This window comes from Panthera leo, chromosome A2, assembly GCF_018350215.1.
Source record: "Panthera leo isolate Ple1 chromosome A2, P.leo_Ple1_pat1.1, whole genome shotgun sequence".
NCBI lineage: Eukaryota > Metazoa > Chordata > Mammalia > Carnivora > Felidae > Panthera > Panthera leo.
This window is the reverse complement of record NC_056680.1, coordinates 93,741,767-93,758,302: the sequence shown is the minus strand read 5'-3', so window position 1 is coordinate 93,758,302 and position 16,536 is coordinate 93,741,767. Positions and strand designations below refer to the sequence as shown.

At 42.2% G+C, this 16,536-nt stretch overlaps 1 protein-coding gene across 2 annotated transcripts in view; it reads right to left on the bottom strand.

Annotated features, from left to right (window-relative positions):
• The window catches only part of CDK14 (cyclin dependent kinase 14), a 606,215-nt gene that overhangs the window by 11,109 nt on the left and 578,570 nt on the right, over nucleotides 1-16,536 (bottom strand). Inside the window, exon 15 of one of the 2 annotated variants that reach the window (XR_006196800.1) lies at nucleotides 1,144-1,274. The gene's annotated coding sequence lies outside the window, so the exon portion shown is untranslated. Of the gene's footprint in view, nucleotides 1-1,143; nucleotides 1,275-14,331; nucleotides 14,452-16,536 lie in introns of those variants that run through there. The other variant, XM_042917477.1, reaches the window with a different exon arrangement.

The window sequence follows — 16,536 nt, the reverse complement described above, 5'->3', positions numbered from 1 at the left end:
TTATGTCCCCCATAGCTGTAGGGTTTTGGCAGCAATGTTGTTGATATCCAAGAAGGAAAGATGTAATTAAAGTTAAGAGACTAAGAGCTAGAAGTTGATTTGATTTGATATAATATTTTGTCATTGTAGCCTGCTGCTTCTCTTTCTCTATCTTTTTTCTTCTGCCCCGCTTGCTGACTTTTTCCCCCATTCATCTGATCTACACCAAATCAGTGACCTGTGAGGTTTACCTTAGCTGAGTCTCTATCAAAACTTTTCAAATTCCCAGCAATGCTGGTAACAGTGGGGAAAAGGAAGTGAACAATGTGGCATGGAGGCAGTTCCGTGAATGACAGAATCTTAGCATTCAAAACAATAACAAGGACACCATTAAAAAAACTTTGAATGAAAATTCCCCTCACAGCTCCCTCCAAAGCTTTGTGGATTTCAATCATTTCTTCTTTGGTTCCCAGTACAGTAATCTTTGGATTACTCAAAGATCTTTCACATTTTCTGCACAATTTATTTTAATATAAATTATTCACTGAATAAAAAATGTATACAAAATCTCCACGTTTTTTCCTCTGGAGTAACTCACTGTCCCTAAGGATGTGAACAATGGGATTTGTGTTTGAGAAAGTTGTTAAAAATAAGTCTTAAGCTTTAGGAATGGTTCACATGTGACTCAGTTATTTTTAAAAATAAATAAATAAAGCCTGGGGAGAGTAGGGGGCAGAAGGAGAATGGTTTCAGAAGGAAAAGAACAAGCAATCCATTTTAATGAATTGCAAGACAGTCTAAATATAGAAAAGACTCCAGTCATCTCTGAAGCTTGAACATAACTCCTTTGCACCCCCCCCAACCCATATATATACTTTCATTTGTCAGCCTGTAAAGAAAAATCTCTGCACTCCTAGAATTTCTCTCTGCTTTGAAAATTGATTGTACACTATCTTAGCTAGGGCTACAAAACTTGCATTCTACACAGCCAAAACCTTAGAAAAAAGATTTTGTTGCCTTAAATGAAGTGGGTTCAAAAACTAGATTTTCTGTCCTGAAAGGTGTTATTTTAGTCCCCCATGAGGCATTTAAAGCTAGACAATTGCTTATTTAATCCTTTGGCACAACAGGGTTTTAAAAAATTAGTATGAAAAAGCTACTTACTCAGGCTAAGTCAAATCCAAGCATTAGCGAGTCTTAGAGGCTAGAGATGGAGAGAGTGCTGCTTGTTGGCTACTTGAGGAGGGTTCTTTTTCCTCTGGGACAGTGGCTGCTTGGCTTTTGGAAGCAGGAAGCTAAAAAGGGATGACAACAAAACTCTGTATAACACATGGTTTCCTGTGAGGCAAGTGGGGCTCCAGGCAGTTATCACCTCCAGATTCAAAAGCAATAGGGTAGGGCCAAGGTTTCCCAAGTGCTGATGGGGGACAGCATTCAGCTGCAGATAATTTTAAAAACAGAGACCTAACTCCCAGAATTCCAGGAAAATCACAGTCTTGGATTTTCTCCCAGTCTACCAAACTCATCCTGATCAGCAAGCAAATACACACTAAGACAGTGCCTGTATGTTGTTTAACCCCAGAGGTGTGGTGGTTTTAACACAAGTCTGGAAATGATTTGAAACATCTCTCCTAAAGAGATGGCATCTAATTCTCCTTTCTTTAAATATTGGGCTGGCCTTCTAATTAAGAGTAGGTAGCAGGAGTGATTCTATGTGGCTTTTAAGGTCATTCGTCAAAAGTGATACAGTGTCTGCCTGGCTGTCTCTCCAAGAGACTTGGAGCATGGATACCACCATGCCAGAGAAATTGCAGAGAGGGACCATAGAGACCCAGTAGGCTCAGTCCCGGCCACACAAGTATTCCCAGTCCATGGGCCAGATATGTGAGCAAAGCAGCCTTTGAGTTGGCCCCAAATCCAGTAATATCTGAGATCTTGAGTCAGAACCATCCAAACAGACCCAGAATGCTGGATCCACAAACGATGAAAGAGAAAACAGGTGAATGCTATTTTTCGGTGACTAATTCTGAAGGTGATTTGTTTCACAACAATAGATTAGTGGAAATGTCTTGGTACTTAGAAGCAAGGCATTGCCGTAGTGGAAGTTAAAACATGTGGCACTGGTTTGGGACCCGGGTGGGGGCTGGAGGGTGGAGATTAGAGGAGCTTTGGAGAGGCTGTGGGTGAAGGACTGAAGGAAAGTGAGGAAAGTATTGGCAGCTGGAGGAGAGAAGACTCTGGTCCTCAGGTGTAGGCAGTTTACACCAGTGGTAACATGGAAAATAGAAAATGTACCTAATGGATTCATGACCCAGTAAGGTTTCCAGACACAGTATTGAAGGTGCCTTCTGATCCTTCTATGAGAGGAGAGAGATGAAGTACAAAAAAAAAAAAAAAAAGCAAAACACTAAAAAACAAAAACAGTGTTAAGTAAAAGAGCCAAGACTGTAGGAGTTCAAAAAATAAGACTATTTCTCAGTTCCATCCTCTCCAGATGGCAGATGAGGCTAAAATTAAAATATGTAATTACCACCTAACGATGAAGGTAGCACTGTGACTTTAGAACCCTTTGCTTAGACCTCACACAGATTGAAAGCAGTACTATTCTTTCAAATAGCCAAAAGTCCCTCTAAAAGGGCATGCCTTTTAGATGTCTCCATTAACAGAAATGTTTCTAAAAATCTTAAGGGCACAGTTCCACGGTAGCCTTAGAGGGAGTCTAAGGTAGAAAAAAGCTTATCTCAGTGAGATTTGTAGATGTGTTTTTTTGTCTAATGAAGTGAATCTCAACAAGGTTGAGGGGAAATTTTTTTTTTTTTTTTTTTTTTAGAGAGAGAGAGAGACAGAGACAGAATGAGAGTGGGTTAGGGGCAGAGAGAGAGGGAGACACAGAATCTGAAGTAGGCTCCAGGCTCCAAGCTGTCAGCACAGAGCCCGATGCGGGGTTCGAACTCCCGAGCTGGGAGACCATGACCTGAGCCCAGGTGGGAGGCTCAACCAGCTGAGCCACCCAGGCGCCCCAAGGGGAAAAAACGTTTTAAAAAGACTTGTGCTAATGAAAACATTGCTAGCTCAGGCTAAAAGGGACAAGAGGTAGTATACAATGAAAAGAGGCTTTTGGGTTCCTAAAATTCTCTGGGAAAGAAGCAGGCTGAGAAAACTGCTCAGCTATAAAGATGGGGTACATTTTCTAGAACATCAAGAATAATTCAGAGGGAGGAACAACACTCAGCTGTAATCAAGGAACTTGGTTGGGGCACCTGGGTGGCTCAAGGTCTGACTCTTGATTTTTGGCTCAGATCATGATCTCGAGGTTCATGAGATGGAGTCTGTGTCAGGCTCTGAGTTGACAGCAAGCGGCCTTGCTTGGGATTCTTTCTCTCCCTCTCTCTCTCTGCCTCTCCTGAGTGCACACATCCATTCTTTCTCCCTCGCTGGATTTCAGAATTGCTATAGCCTGATTACCTGATTGACACAGATTTCTGAATGTCTATAGTGGTTAATCCATGCCTCTTACCAAAGTATGCTGGGTGGGGGAGCAATACCTTTTCACTTTAGTCCACAGATGTTCAGATCAAGAACAGGGGTCAGGAGGTTGTAACTGAAGATCTGCACCTACAGAGCAGCACCTGAACGTGATTTGGATGATGGGTGACCAGACCTTGAATCTGGGATGGATGCCTTCCGGATGAGAAATTTAGGGGTCTCAGGAGGGGTTGAGAGTATTTACATGTGGGATCAATATAAATAACTTTTGGCTAGAGGGCAGATTGTTATAATTTTAAAATGTGTCCACAATTTTTTGCCATTTTTTCCATTGGATGGTGGAATCTAATTCTCCTCCCTGCAAATATAGGCTGGCCTTACTGACTCGCTTCAACAAATAGAATACTAGGTCACAAAAAGCAATTGGGTTTCCACCTACTTGTCTTGGTGCATATTGTTTGGAGCCCTGAGCCACCATATAAAATGTCCAGCTAACCTGAGCCCCATGCTTAAGAGACCTTGTGGAGAAACCACATTAAGTTAGTGATGCTCTGTTCTAGCTGTTTCACCTCCTAGCTCTGGCATCAGATATGTGAGTGATGAGACTTTAAAGATGATTCCAGCTAAGCCACCATCTGACTGCAGACTCATGAGAAATCACAAGTCAGAACCACTCAGCCAAACTGCTCCTGAACTCCTGCCATAGAAATTGTGAGAGATGATAAATGGCTGTCATTTGAAGACACAGAATTTTAGGGCGATTTGCTATACAGCAATAGACAACTGGAACAAGGAGGGTACCAGTCACATTTCATTCTCTCTGAATGGGAACCCCTGGAGTTCTTCAGTAAGACTCTATCATAGGAGTCTGTGCAGACTCAGTAGTAAGTGTTGGCCAGCATCTCCGGGCTTTGTCCATATTACTTGGTCCTCACTTTTTCTCTCCTACTCTCTGGTTTTCTACTTCCGTTTGATACTATGCCTTAACTTCACCTGATATGAAGCTTCAAGGTTAGTCCTTAAGAATCTGGTGCCCTGGCTTGGCTAATCTCTTTTGAGTATTCTAGTTTACCCTGGGAGTTCCCCTTAATGCTACCCTGATATCAACAAGACAGCACATGGAGGCCCCTTCTCAGCACATCCCACATTCTTTCTGCATTGCGGGGAAGGTGGGGCACCACACATCCAAGTTCCATTTTCACCATGTGCAAACAGCTGCCTGTCTACTCCTCAGTATGGAACAAGGCTCTACTCCAGGTTTTCCAGCTGAACCCTGTACCCAACCGAGCCACTAATGATAGGACCTCAGTCACCAGCCAATGACTTCCATGCAAAGGCAGAAACATTTTAGTCAAGATGCACCTGTACTCTTGGGGTCTGTTTACTGGCTCACAGAATGAGATTAACAAAAATAGCATGATTCTGATAATAAACTTATAAATAAATTTGGTCATGAAGTGACATGGGATGAACAGTAATGGGGATCCTTAAATGACATTTATAGAGTACCATGTTTGGTTTTTAATGTTGGTAAAAACTGAAAGCATACAACCTCACCTGGATGTTAATGACCAACAGCAGAAAGAAAAATATTACTTTCTTCAGCCTACTGTGAATTCTGTGGTACGCATGGCAGACAATTGGTGCAGAGACTGAAGGGTAATATAGCCCCCTCCCCCAGGGTGTGGCTCTCCTCTGCAATCAGTAAGACAAGCAGATCAGAACACATGTTGTAACTCTGGTGTCCATGTGAGAGGTACATGGATTCAGTATGCTCTCACTACTTTACAAAACATGGGAAAGACATGGGAATTTCAGTTTTAGCTTTGTGAAGATATAGGAAATAACTTGCCAATAGGCTCCCCTCAAATTGAGTGTCTTTCAAATGATTTGCAATTTGAATAGAATCTTCAGGTGGAGAGGGCGGAGGAGAAGTCAGAGGCAAACAGACCAGATAGAGTGTTACGCACCTAAACTTTCCTCCAGAGCGGTTCACTGTCATGGCTGAACATTGGAATCACTTGAGGAGATTTTAATTTGTTTTTACAGTTTATTTATTTATTTGAGGGAGAGAGAAAGGGGGTGGGGGGAGAGCGATAAGAGAAGGGCAGGGAGAGGGAGAGAGAAAGAGAATCCCAAGCAGGCTCTGTATGCTGTGCTGAGCCCAACATGGGACTGGATCTCATGATTGTGAGATCATGACCTACGCGGAAATCAAGAGATGGATGCCTGACTAACTGAGCCATCCAGGTGCCTTTTTAATTTTTTTTTAATTTTTAAAAATATTTATTTAATTTTCAGACAGAGAGAGAGAGAGAGAGAGAGAGAGTGAGCACGTGAGCGTGGGAGGGGCAGAAAGAGGAGAGAGAGGATCTGAAGTGGGCTCCATGCTGACAGTGTGGAGCCTGATGTGGGGCTCAAACTCATGAACTGTAGGATCATGACCTGAGCTGAAGTTGGATGCTTAACTGACTGAGCCACCCAAGTACCCCAAGTTAAAACAATTTTTTTTTTTTTTAATTTTAGAGAGAGGAGAGAAAGAGCACAAGTAGGGAGAAGGGCAGAGGAAGAGAGAGAATCCAAGCAATCTCCATGCTCAGTGAGCACAGAGCCCACCACCCTAGGATCACAACCTGAGCCAAAATCAAGAGTCAGATGCTCTACCAACTGAGTCACCCAGGTGCCCCTGAGGAGATTTAAAAAGTACACACACCTAGACTGTCACCTCGGAGACTATGATTCAGTAGGAATGTTTAGAAAGTTCCCCAGGTGTAGGAACCCCTGCCTCTGTGAGCTCCTGAAGACAACCTGAAATCTTTCCTCTTTGGCTTCTATTTCTTCCACAGAGCCAGGTTCGTGTAGAGTCACACATAGTATACACGCAGTATGTTCATGTGGTTTGCAGGATTCTAAAAACTTTCTTAGGAAGGTAAACAATATTCCATTCCACTCTTGTTTTATCTGTATTATCCTTTAAAACCTGATTTATTAAAAAAATTGTTAAGCACTGGGCCTTGGTCACCATTGTCAGTCTTGAAGGCAAAGAGATTGAAAAAAGACTTGTATTGTTACTATTTTCAATGTGATGTGGGGACTTGGAAGAAGGGGGAATTGTTTTGAGAGGAGTACTGGAATGTTTTTCAAGGGACTTTTTGAACAGGGTCTTAAAAGGATTAATAGGTATTTGGCTGCTAGAAAAACAGGAAAAGGCATTCTCATCAGAGGGAACAGTGTGTGCAGAAGAACAGGGCCATGAGAAGGTCTGGAACGTCCAGGGATCACTGGGAAGGTGAGCACGGTACAGATGGAGGATGTGTGCGTGGAGACGTGGGAAGTGAGCCTGCAGAGAAAGGGGAAAACATTTAAAAAAAAAAAAAAAAGACCTGATTTGTAGAGTTTGCCCATTTCTGTAGTGTATATACTCCCATCTGATTTCAGGTTATCAGTGATTTAAGTACCGACTCAAAAAATTCCTACATATAAAACAGTCGGTTTTTGTGAACTGGTACCAGCTGTTTCCAGTACATGACTGACAGGAGGCCAGATCCTTTAATTCCAAGAGATAGGCTAAAACAAGTTTCTGCCCTTTTGTCACAATGGTTCTGCTTCACATTATGAGGCCCACTTCTATGGGTTTGGAGTAGAGTGGGTCAATGAAATAAATGCACAAAAGACTTGAAAACCCTGGAACTAGTTCTCAGGCTCTTATCACCATCAGCATTACCCTTAAACGCAGGCAAGAGGGGCTTCTGTTCTTTTTTTTTTTTCCCCCTGTTCTGGTTCCCATCTTTAAAGGGTCTGGCTCTGATGTTCTGCAGGCATAGTACTCCCACCCCCCACCCGAGAATGAGGACTTCACGGTACAATGCCCAACAGGAACTTACCTCCCCCACTCCTACTCCATGCACTCCAGACATCTGGGACTCTGGAATTCTCTCCGTATATGGAGGTCTTCTCCCAAACCTCCTTCCCTGAGGATTAGCACCTGATCCCCAAGGCCTGGCCAAGGAAGAACTGCTTGCCAAGGTAGGGCAGAATACGGATGTGGGGCTGGCTAGGGGGTGTCCATACACGTGCATGTGTAGCCCCTCCCTCTGGATACACACTCCTAGAGCGATAGGAGTGGGAAGTGTAAAGCACAGAGAAGGCTCAGGCCAGGTTGTCCTCATGCTGACACAGTTTGGTGAAGAACTTCAAGGAATTCTTAAGTGCAACCCTGACTTTCTAGGTTAGTATGAACACACATTTGTCAGGGTAAGAGAATAGAATATATTTGACAATTTGTTAGTTGGATTTATATTTTTAAAGATTTAGAGATAAGGTATGGGGGCCTCCATTTTGACTCTATCCTGGGCCCAGCAAATGCCAGGAATGGGTTCCCTGTTACCTCCCTGTTACCACGGCTATATATATATACATTTTTTCCCCCCACGGCTATATTTTAAGTCAAGGTAAGCAAGCTAGAGACCCCAGGCAAATTCTTGCCCACTGTATGTTTTTATAGACGCTGTGAGCTAAAAATGGGTTTTGCATTTACAAATAGTGTTTAAAAATCAAAAGAAAAATGTTTCATGATTTGTGAAAATCATATGCAATTCAAACTTCAGTGCCCATGAATTGTTTGGCACACAGCCAAACTCATTCATATGTGTGTATTGTGCACGGCTGCTTTCATGCTATGACAGCAGACCAAGAAGTTGTGACAGAGACTGTAGGGCCTGGAAAGCTGAATATATTTACTGTGTGGTTCTTGGAGTAAATGTCTGCCTACTCTACCCTTAGAGTAGCCACAGACAGGAGGAAAGAAGAGTGCAGTCGTCCTTACATGGCTCTGCTCAACAGAGTCACCTGTTGGGTTTCCCAAACAGACCAATGCCAGGGCCCCACTCTCAATATTTTTAGGATAAATTGGTCTGGGGTTCAGGTGTTTTTGAGACATCCCCATGATTCTAATGAGAGCCAGGCTTTGAGCCACTGGGCTCAGAGAATGGGTGCGTGAGGATCTGAGTTCCCCAAATGTAAGGCAGAATAAGGTTGCGAGAATTGTGCCTGGTTTCCCCAAGGACCAGAGCGGACTACAGCCTTTCTTTGAGGACACAAGTTCCCCAGTTATCTGATTAGGCTGAAGGTGGAGCGAGGGAGAAGGGTCATTGTTTCGCACTGTGCTATGACATATAAAGTTAAGTTTCATTTCTACTTCTCAAAATCCTTAGGCTGTAGCTCAAACACACATCCCTGGGTTAGCCCAGGACTGTGTGCCTCTGTCAGGCAGGCCCACCTTGGATTGTGGTGGCACACACCTTTGCAGAGGCCCCTGCTGGGTCACTTCTCAGGATACACTCCAGTAGGGAACCTTTACCCCATCTTTGCAGCGTGCCCTCCATAATTATTGGTGGTCTCGCAGGGAAGGAGAAAAAAGACAACTCTATCAGAATCCCATTCTCCACCAGCACACTCAGAACCATTGGCAGAGGCTGGCTCTGGGGCTGCAAGGCTGCTCCGAGCTATTATTGTGCCTGGCTCTCTCTCAGCAGGACTCGACGCAGACAATATAGTACACCGAGAGCATGGGGGATGAACAGTAAATACGAGGCCTTGGATTTTTTTTTAATCTTGTCAGTTTTCCCCTGATTTGTGTCCTTTATCCTAGCCCCCTCTGCTGTATAAGCTTCTCAAAGCTAATGCCCATAACGCCACCACCCACTGGTAGCAGCAGGCTGCTGGGCCGCTGTGGGGTTCTCATTGCGGAGATTTACAATGCCCACCATTATTCAGCAACTGTACGTGTTAACCTAGTGGCAAAGGGTTGCTCCAACACCTTCCCCTCTGGTTTCTCTTTACTCTGGGGGCCAACGGCAACTCTAGGAGTGCCGCCCTCCTGACTCGAAACTGCTTGCCTCAGCCAGCACACATCACATCCTCCAACCTGGCAGGGCTAGAATAGCTCTGCAGAAAAAGAAGAGAACGTTGGGCAATTATGGAGCTGAGAGAAGACTGTCATCTCGACTGCCACATTTAAAAAGTTAAAAATATTTCTCAAAGCCATTCCTTTGGCCTCTTGTAGATACTAGCCCTCTTCCTCCTTCTTTCTTTTATTAAGAGCTCATAGGACTAAATCACACGGTGAAGCTCTAAAACGTGAGCCCACTGCTGAGGCTTGTGGCAATGACCTCAACAGTGGGCATGTGTGCTCCCGTCACTGTTGGAAGCAGGACGGTGGCATACATTTTACTGCCTTGAAACAACTTCCAGAAACAAGTTATTCTTTTGGCGCTTCTGTAATTCTAATCAGCTTCCAGAGTGATTTACATGGCTCCCATTTAAGGGAGAAATTCACCTATTATCTCTGCCTTGGCTACCATGAAGTCTGCCTTTACACAATCTCTTGTCTCAGAATCCACTGGTGGTGCCAGGACCATGTGCAAATGCACATGTCCTTGACATCAGTGACTTGCTGCTTCAGGGGAAACAGCAGGGGCAGGCGGGGCTGAAGATGTGGTGGCCCCATGAGCTTTTCTGGAATGGAACATGCATCAGCTGAGGACACTTACTTTTTGGTTTTGTGAGAATGTTAAGCTTGTGAAGGGCTTACAAACTGAAATCACAGAAGTGGTAGGAGAGGAGCAAGAGAAGGAAAACCTGAAGCGGCTGCTGCTGGTGAGTGAGGGTCTCTTTCCGGGAGAAAGCCAGGGGCCCTGAGGCATCCTAATATAAAACTTGAACCTCGGTTTTTGTCTTGAAGGGTAAACATTTTAAAATCACCAAATACCATATCTATAAATTGATGACCGTACCTGGCACAAACACTGTTAGCAGTTTATGAAACCATTAGGGGTTTGTCTGTGGTTTTGAAGCTGACAGATCCGACAAGGAGGAGGAGGTGATGACACCAATGTGACTGGCTTCCTGAGGTGGCATTGTCAATCGAAGTGGAGGCCCTAAAGCCCTGCCCATTCAGGTGCAGGCACCCACTGGATGGTGTTCAGGGAAGTGTGCTCAGCCCAGGGAAAGATGCTTTGGTAGAATGTGGGCATGTTATGGCTTTGATTTGTATTCAGAGGAGGGTAGCCTACTCACCTCATCTTAGAATATGTACAAAATAATTGAGAAAGAGGCAATCAAAGATAAATAGGATGGTCATTAAGCAAAACCAGATACACAACACGTGTGGTGGATGTCATTCAGGAGCTGTGGAATTGCGAAGATCATGGAACTCACAGACTTATTTTACATAGCCTCCACCCTTTTACCCAAGTTTGACATAGCATGTCAAAAAAAGGGAGGGTTTGGGGTGCCTGGCTGGCTCAGTGGGTGGAGCATGCAACTCTTGACCTCAGGGTTGCAGGTGGGAGCCCCACATTGGGTGTAAAAATTACTTAAAAAATAAAAATCTTAAAAAAAAGCAGGGGGGGCGGGTAGGGTTTAACACACTCCTAGAACATTCCAGGTAACTCACTCCTTCCCACATCCAAGAGCCTTATGGATTTCTTCTCTCATTTCATTCTCAGAATGACTGTGTCTAGGAGTTTTTAAGACAATGTTTCTTTGACACAGTACTGTGGTGTTATTTGGCACCCACCAAGAACATGTAGCAAGAAAATGTACAGAGATTCTGCTATACTTTATTCCATATCATGTTACAAGAAAACAACAGTGACAGCTGACAAACCATTACATCTTTCATAATACAGACAAATTACACTTGGTAACAAATATGCAACATTATTCCATTCTCCTTACTATGTTTCATTTTGGAGTATAATAGTTTTCTGAATGATGCTAACACATTTCTTAGGTACCGACCTCCTGCTAGAAAGTACACATCTCAGTGTATCATACAAAAAAAAAAAAGATAAAAGAAAAATTAAAAAAGTCCACTTCCAACTAGAGAATGTCAATTTTGTATGTGCGTCTAAAATATGCTGCTGTGGGAAGGGGAATGAAAATAGGAGATTGGTTATTTTACTTGAGACATTTTTTGGTTGTTTTTGGTGTATGAGAAATTTGCAAGGCAGTAACATATATGGTTTCCTCTGCCTATAAGCCAATAAGAGAGATAAAAGTTATGTGCAATTATGCAGCATATTCCTACGGATGGGGGGGGGGTAAGCAATAATCTACCCCAGTATGTACAGCCTAAACATCCTCTTATGTAACAAAGATTACAAAACCAGTATTATTCACAGATGAGTCTCTCAAATAGACACATAAGCTAGGGTATTAATTACACTGGCTGTCATGTACACACTGAGGAGAGGATACCAAGAGGCTTTGCTCTCTCTGCAAACCTGGAGGCTACCCTGGAAACTTTTCTTATCACTCTTGGGAGGTAGAAATAACTTCTCACCCTTATATCAGTGGATGGACAGCCACCCTTGTCTTATGCCCCTTGTTTTTTCTTTGAGCACTGCAAAACATTTTTGCATGTCCTATGTATCTTGCATTTTTAAGTCAACCAAACTGTTCCTTTAAGGAAATGAAGTCCCAATTTTTCTTTCAGATACTATGTGTGCATTGATGTTGCATTCATACCGTCACCATGCTAATGTGTTCCTACTATTCCAGCTGTACGAATTCAAGCTAATCCTTCATATAAAAATAATCTCACAAAACATTCCATTGCTTTCTCAATAGAATAATAAATCTGCTAATGAACATGTTCTGTAATGATTTTCATGGCTGCCCTCAGTGGGAGAAGGCAGGGGAGAGGAGGAGGGAGGATGGATTGCCAATAGGAGAGGAAAGGGGAGAGACACAAAGCAAACTTTGGATTTCCTGTACTGATAACAAGGACGGGGAACTACAAACCTCCTAAATGAGACCTTCTGAGACATACATCTCTGTAAAAAACAGATACCTCCCAATACTGAGTATTATGCTTCAATTCCAGAGAGAAGCTGCTTATATATCTCTGAATGATGCTAACATTCCTAATTGAAGTCTTTTTTAATATTAAATATTTTCAAATGTTCCAATTAGAAAGCTTATTAAATAGCAAGATTTAATCATCAGCTGCTCTTGATTTAAAGTTAGTAAAATACAAAAGTTATGCCTCTCCCCCAAATAAATAATTCAAAACAAACCACAGACAAGGCCATTCTTGATTGCATGTAAAATTTTCTCCCCATATTTATCTTAAGGAATCCTAATTTCAGCACATGTTAAAATACAGCCAAAGACTTCCAATGGGTTGGAATGTCCGAAAGAAGAATGGGAAAGATTTCTAGGTAGCAACTAGTAAACATTCTAGTCTTGGGTAACTTTTGCTCTCTTTAAAATTAATTAGCAAACAATTCCTTGCTTTGCACCTATAAGTTTTCAATGAATGCCACTTCTGAATAGGCTGGATTGTGACCTTGGCATGTTACGTCCCACTCCAGGGAAGGTACCCTTTTAACGCTTAGAAGTTCTGGGTCCAATTTCTTAGGAATGCTGGCTTTGACTGTCGAGAACCTTTCCCCTCACATGACTCTCAGAAGATGCCTTTGTCAAACTGGCTCATAATTCCTAGTCTCGATCCTAAAAAAGTGCGACACATTTCAAATTCTCAGTCTCTCCTTCTTTCTGACCAATAGAAAAATGTAGAACGACATACATGGAAGTATTTCCATAGGAATTGGTGTTCTGAGGGGCTAGGTTTCATGCTTTATATGAAGTTTCCTAACTGCCCACTTGGCCTCAGTATTATTTGGGGTTATGCAGTGAGGCCGGCCCCACTGGGAGAAGGCCTACATCAGGCATGTCTCCCTCTGCATCAAAGCACAACGTGTGCCCAGTCCACTTTTCCCTCCTTGTCACATACATGCCTTCATCCTTCAAGGTCCCTCATCATCTTAACAAGGGAAGCTGGGCCTTTCTTTTTCCCTTGCCATCTTGAAAGCAAGACTCCCACATGGGTTCTGCAACCTGTGTTCAAACAGTTTTTCCAGGAGACTGTTTAAAGTTAAGGTCCCCAATGGTGTCTTCCAATCAGCTTGGAATGTTTTAAAAAATGTAATTTAAAGGTGCTTTGGTGTAAGTGAGCAAATTTTTAACTCTGGATAACTTTGTAATTTGCTTTTTTAACTGTTAACTAGCCAAGATGGCTTTCAGGGCTCATCCAGCAGAGACAATTCATTTGCACCCAGGTTTTAAGCATTCTGTTCCTCACTCTTTTCTCTTCCATTTAGAAAACACTCCTGAAGCATAACAGAGTGGATGGAAAATATGTTGACAAGACCCAGAAAACATGTAAAAGGTTACCTCCATTTCCAGAGGTTGAAAAGTAAGCAATTTATCCCTGTCTTTGTTCTGAACGCTTGATATTAGTTTCTTTACTTCCAACCTACTTGGAAAACAGTCATGCTATGTGGCTTAAAATGCTAAGCAGATTCCGATATCCTATATACACGTGCAGTTATTTCCAAGAGAAAACCACATTTGCAAATGTCCTCAAAAGGTAAGCAACAAGTGGGGCCCCACAGCCAGGGACCAAGTTGTCAAGTCGGTCTGAGAACATGGGTTTGCTGTAGCTAAAAATTTCCTTCCTAGTGGTTGCAAAATGTGCACTGCTCTCAAAGAAAACACACATTGTTTTATGCCACTATGTGGCTTTCAAGTACAGACATTACTGAAGAAGTGTGAACACCAAATGTGTTGTCTTAATGTATTTAAGACATGGCTGGTGAAAGCATAAAAACCTTTACAGAGACGCTGCGCTGCAGAGGGAAATCAAACAAAATCAAACACAAAAGACTGAAAAGAATACATGCCATGTATCAGTAAGCAAAGCTTAATCTTCACATAGTTCTTGGAAATCACAAGGTATTCAAATGCGTGCAAGGTTTTAAATAAATTGCAGAGAAAACAGGGTCTTGCCAGCTTCAATTTTCTTGTAAGTGAAATCCACCACAGGGAGGGGAAGGAAAGTGATCCGTGATTCCCTTCGTATTATTGGCCACTTCATTAATGTTTTTTTTTTCTTCCCAGAATGATGACAACTTAATCCTGGAAGGAGGAAAAGAGAAAATTGCTATATGTAAAAAAAAAAAAAAAAACTTACATCATTCATTTTTTCTAAATTACATGAGACATCAAAATTGGCCAGGCCAAAGTGAGCCTATCCGTTTTCTCCACAGCTACCCTGAGCACACATTTCGGAGGCAGAGTACTCTCCTTCACCAAAACAGCTCTTATAATATGATAAACAAATGTTCTGACTACACTTTTTCCCTTAAAATAACTTAACTCCATGAATGTAAATGGTCTAACTTCTTCTTGGATTATTTAGAGAAAAAGAAATTCAGCAAATTTCCTTCCCCAAATCATTAGTAGTGATACTGGTCTTAATTAAGTGCCTGTAGTATCATACAGACCATTAAAAGGACATATCCTCATGTTCATTTTTATGAACATGAAATAGAAAAATGGATCACATACATGCTTTAAAAAAATCCAGCTGTATATAATTCCTTGGTTGCCTATTATCAGACCTACTTTCAGCAGAATGAAAATTGGCCAGTATGACCTGAATTGCCAGTCTCTTCCCAACATACTGCCTATGACTGTGTGTTTCCAATGGTGCCTGCTTAAGCTCGGTAACTACTTCCGTGTGAACAGTTCAAGAAGAAAGAAGGAATGTTCCCTCTGTTCCTCTTCACATTTCTCTTTGGTCCTTAAACATTGTCATGGAGTCCTAGGATGGGAAAGAAATGTCTTGCGAGGAAGGATGAAAAGGAACACTCCCAGGATCATGTCACACAGCCCAGGGATTCCAGCTCCACTGAATTCCAGAACCAACTCATCATCTCCATTTAGAAGCTCAAGGTCACCGAGGCCTGGTCAGGCCTGCTTGTCCCCTTCTATAGTGCCACATGGTCATCCTCCCAAGCAGAGAAGGAACCTTGATCTTTTGTTGAGACCTCACCGCACAGCTGTCCTCCTGCTGCACATGCAGGCTGTTCGTGCCAAGAACTTCACTGATGTGTGGTGCTACTCTGACCAAGAGAGCAGAAAGTTCCAGCCTCACAGTTAGGAACAGCACACTCCTGACTCTCTACTCATTTCCTCCACTTAGTATGGAAGGGTAACCTTCCATCTTTTCTTTTTCATTGAGATGAAATTCATAGAACATAAAATTAACCATTTTAAAGCATATGATGTAGTGGCATTTTGGACACTCACAATGTTATGCAAACATCACCTCTATCTAGTTCCAAAACATTTTTGCTACCCTCAAAGCAGTCCTCATATTCTTGAAGCAGTCACTCCCATTCTCCTCTTGCCCCAGCCCCGGCAACCATTAACCTGCTTTCAGTCTTTATGTATTCACCTGTTCTGGATATTTCATACAAACAGAATCCTACAATACGTGACCTGTTGTGTTGGACTTCTTCCACTTAGCACAATCCATCCATGTTGGAGCATGTATCAGTACTCCATTCTTTTTTATGGCCAATAATATTCCATTTTGTTCATCCATTCATGAGCTGATGTGTATATGGACTGTTTTTGCCTTTTTGCTATTATGAATAGTGCTGCTATGAACATTCATGGACAAGTATTTAAACACCTGTTGTCTATTCTTTTGGGTAAATACCCAGGGGTGGAATTGCTGTGTCATATGGAAATTTTATATTTAACTTTTTGAGAATTGGAAAACTATTTTCCACAGTGGCTGCATCACTTTTTATTCCTACCAGTGATACACTAAAGTTCCAATTTCTCTACAACACCCTTGCCAATATTTGTTATTTTCTGTTTTTGCCTTTTTTTTTTTTTTGGATTATAGACATCTTAGTGGGGTGAACTGGTACCTCATTATGGTTCTGATTTGCATTTACCTAATGATGAGTTAGGTTGAGCACCTTTTCATGTGCTTGATGAACATTTGTATGTCTTCTTTGGAGAATATATATTCCAGGTCCTTTGCCCATTTTTAAATTAGGTTGTCTTTTTGTGTTGAGTTGTAGGACTCTTTATATATTTTGGATGTTAATCCCTTGATTTGCAAATATTTACTCCCATTTTGTGGATTATCTTTTTACTGTGTTGATAGTGTTCTTTCATGCACAAAAGAATTTTAATTAGGAT